This window comes from Schistocerca piceifrons, chromosome 8, assembly GCF_021461385.2.
Source record: "Schistocerca piceifrons isolate TAMUIC-IGC-003096 chromosome 8, iqSchPice1.1, whole genome shotgun sequence".
In the NCBI taxonomy this organism is placed as follows: Eukaryota; Metazoa; Arthropoda; class Insecta; order Orthoptera; family Acrididae; genus Schistocerca; species Schistocerca piceifrons.
The window spans coordinates 35822493-35826387 of NC_060145.1; the positions used below are offsets into that span (position 1 = coordinate 35822493).

Below are 3895 nucleotides of genomic sequence, written 5' to 3' on the forward strand. Positions count from 1 at the left end.
GTTATCTTACTAGGGGTAAGATAGATACTGCCTACAGGAAAATTAAAGAGATCCTTAGAGAACAGAGAACCACTTGTATGAATATTAAGTGCTCAGGTGGAAACCTAGTTCTAAGCAAAGAAGGGAAAGCAGAAAGGAGGAGGGAGTATATAGAGGGTCTATACAAGGGCGATGTTCTTGAGGACAATATTATGGAAATGGAAAAGCATGTAGATGAAGATGAAATGGGAGATATGATACTGCGTGAAGAGTTTGACAGAGCACTGAAAAACGTGAATCGAGACAAGGCCCCGGGAGTAGACAACATTCCATTAGAACTACTGACGGCCTTCGGAGAGCCAGTCCTGACAAAACTCTACCATCTGGTGAGCAAGATGTATGAGACAAGCGAAATACCCTCAGACTTCAACAAGAATATAACAATTCCGATCCCAAAGAAAGCAGGTGCTGACAGATGTGAAAATTACCGAACTATCATTTTAATAAGTCACGGATGCAAAATACTATCGCGTATTCTCGGCAGACGAATGGAAAAACTGGTAGAAGCTGACCTCGGGGAAGATCAGTTTGGATTCCGTAGAAATGTTGGAACACGTGAGGCAATACTGACCCTACGACTTATCTTAGAAGCTAGATTAAGGAAAGGCAAACCTACGTTTCTAGCATTTGTAGACTTAGAGAAAGCTTTTGACAATGTTGACTGGAATACTCTCTTTCAAATTCTGAAGGTGGCAGGGGTAAAATACAGGGAGCGAAAGGCTATTTACAATTTGTACAGAAACCAGACGGCAGTTATAAGAGTCGAGGGGCACGAAAGGGAAGCAGTGGTTGGGAAGGGAGTGAGACAGGGTTGTAGCCTGTCCCCGATGTTATTCAATCTGTGTATTGAGCAAGCAGTGAAGGAAACAAAAGAAAAATTCGGAGTAGGTATTAAAACCCATGGAGGAGAAATAAAAACTTTGAGGTTCGCCGATGACATTGTAATTCTGTCAGAGACAGCAAAGGACTTGGAAGAGCAGTTGAACAGAATGGACAGTGTCATGAAAGGAGGGTATAAGATGAACATCAACAAAAGCAAAACGAGGATAATGGAATGTAGTTGAAATAAGTCGGGTGATGCTGAGGGAATTAGATTAGGAAATGAGACACTTAAAGTAGTAAAGGAGTTTTGCTATTTGGGGAGCAAAATAACTGATGATGGTCGAAGTAGAGAGGATATCAAATATAGACTGGCAATGGCAAGGAAAGCGTTCCTGAAGAAGAGAAATTTGTTAACATCGAGTATTGATTTAAGTGTCAGGAAGTCGTTTCTGAAAGTGTTTGTATGGAGCGTAGCCATGTATGGAAGTGAAACATGAACGATAACTAGTTTAGACAAGAAGAGAATAGAAGCTTTCGAAATGTGGTGCTTCAGAAGAATGCTGAAGATTAGGTGAGTAGATCGTATAACTAATGTGGAGGTACTGAATAGGATTGGGGAGAAGAGAAGTTTGTGGCAGAACTTAACTAGAAGAAGGGATCGGTTTGTAGGACATTTTCTGAGGCATCAAGGGATCACCAATTTAGTATGGGAGGGCAGCGTGGAGGGTAAAAATCGTAGAGGGAGACCAACAGATGAATACACTGAACAGATTCAGAAGGATGTAAGTTGCAGTAGGTACAGGGAGATGAAGAAGCCTGCACAGGATAGAGTAGCATGGAGAGCTGCATCCAACCAGTCTCAGGACTGAAGACCACAACAACAACAACAACAACAACAACAACAACAAAAATATAAATGAAGCTACATTTGAAACTGCCTGACATTAAATAGGAATAAAAAAACAATTTCAGTATCAGCTGATTTAGTGCGTGAAGCGCGAGTTAAGCCAATAACAATTCTCCATAATTCAAAACAAAGAGAAAAACAAAATTGAATCAATACACCCCACTGACAAATATCCAAAAAACCTTCCAATACTACTGTGGAGCAGTCATTCACCCGACAGATCACTTCAAAATGAGTTCAACAACACAGCTGCGTGCCCCAGAAAACTGCAAGACATTAAATACACTTCATTTGACGAATAACAAATTCTCATTAACATTACGCCACTCCTGTTTGAACTGCAGTGTCCCAAAGAAGCAGGCGCTTATTCTGAAAGAACAATTTTTTTTATATGTTTAAATTACAGCATTAAGGAATTCCAAAAGATGTCCAATCGAACCCCCCCCTTTTCAGTTGGGGCACAAATCTTTCCCCTTTCTACGCGGAGGCTCAGCCAGAAACACAGAATGCCACAAAAACACAGTTCTGCTGTGAAATCTTACAGGACACCCGGAAGCAGTAACAGACAAGTTGTCGGCACCAACAAATAACACAGGCTAAGAATCAGGCTGGGAGCACATCCTACGAGAACTTGTTCACACTGTGCTCACCACAAACTGTAGACATTCCGGCCGAACATCCGCTTGTGGTGGGTGCCAGAAGGACGAAGCAACCGACAGGCCCACGCCGTGCTTCACACTCAGGCACCTCAATTTGTACAAACATCTAGGCCAACACCAACTCCGGACTCCCCCCTCACTGCGAGGCTTGGCACAGTTTATACGAAATGCCTTCCAGGCAACCAGTAACCGCCGCAGGAATTTCACGATTAGCAAACAACCCCAGCGTAACAGACATCACACATGTGCTTACGCGCGAGCCACAACTCCGCCAGTCTCACCGGCCGCCCCAAACCGACTGCCTCTCGCCGTCCCGCGCGCCCCAGCCGAAACCGCAAAGATGCTCATGCCCGGGGACGCGCCAAAGATAACAAGCCGATCACTGATGATCGACCAGCGATCTGGCTCACCCGTGAAGGAGAAAGCGACACTTCGCAGTAGAATAGTGATAACTGAGATATAGCTCTGTGGTTTACACTGAAAAATAATGGGAATATACGAAGACAGTAACTTGTTCTCGAAAGAACTGTTGATGACCGTGCAGCTTTTCCCTGGAATAAATGATGACTACCTGAAAACCTCAGCTGCCGACAGGTGTTGTTGATATACCTCGATCCACATCGAGGATTTTTTTAGTGCTGATATCTAAGAGATATTGAAGCGAACAGGTGTTTCTTTAAGTGGAACCGTATACTTTTACAGCTGAAAATGTGTGCCGTGACCGGGACTCGAACCCGGGATCTCCTGCTTACATGGCAGACGCTATATCAATCTGAGCCACCGAGGACACAGATGAATAGCGTGACTGCAGGGACTTATCCCCTGCACGCTTCTTACGGGAATCGCCAAGGCGTGCGCGAGTAATGAGTGAGTGGGTAAATGTCTATAAGGTACAATACATATGTAGAATTGTGGACAGTTGGAAATGTGAGTCGCACGGGAAGCGTGCAAGGGATAAGTCCCTGCAGTCGCGCTATTCATTTGTGTCCTCGGTGGCTCAGATGGATAGAGCGCCTGCCATATAAGCAGGAGATCCCGGGTTCGAGTCCCGGTCGGGGCACAAATTTTCAGCTGTCCACATCGAGGTATATCAGCAACACCTGTCGGCAGCTGAGGTTTTCAGTTAGTCATCATTTAATAATGGGAAGTTGATATGATTTTCAAAGCAGCATGCTTCACAGAGTTAAGGGATCCGGCAGCAGTATTAGGCCCCTGATAAGACACCCAACGACGCATCCGGAGGTGTCCCCGCCGCTGGAGAGGTGTCGGTGCGGTTCCCTCGCGGAAGGCCACCACTGCTCTTCCTGAAGGCCAACGGACGCCGCACGGGCTCCGCAGGACACGCAAGGCGAGGCGAGTTGCCCACAATACTCTCTACCTGCCCGCCAGCTATCTGCCGGCTTCCTTCCTGCCACGACGGCCATCACACTCCAAGGACCCTGGAGGCTGTGCGGTGCCGAGACACTCT

At 45.8% G+C, this 3895-nt stretch overlaps 1 non-coding gene across 1 annotated transcript; it reads left to right on the plus strand.

Moving 5' to 3' along the window:
• Positions 1 to 3413: 3413 nt before the first annotated feature.
• Positions 3414 to 3487, plus strand: Trnai-uau. Its single transcript has one exon. It is a non-coding gene; the product is annotated as a tRNA-Ile (tRNA).
• The last annotated feature ends 408 nt before the right edge of the window (positions 3488 to 3895 follow it).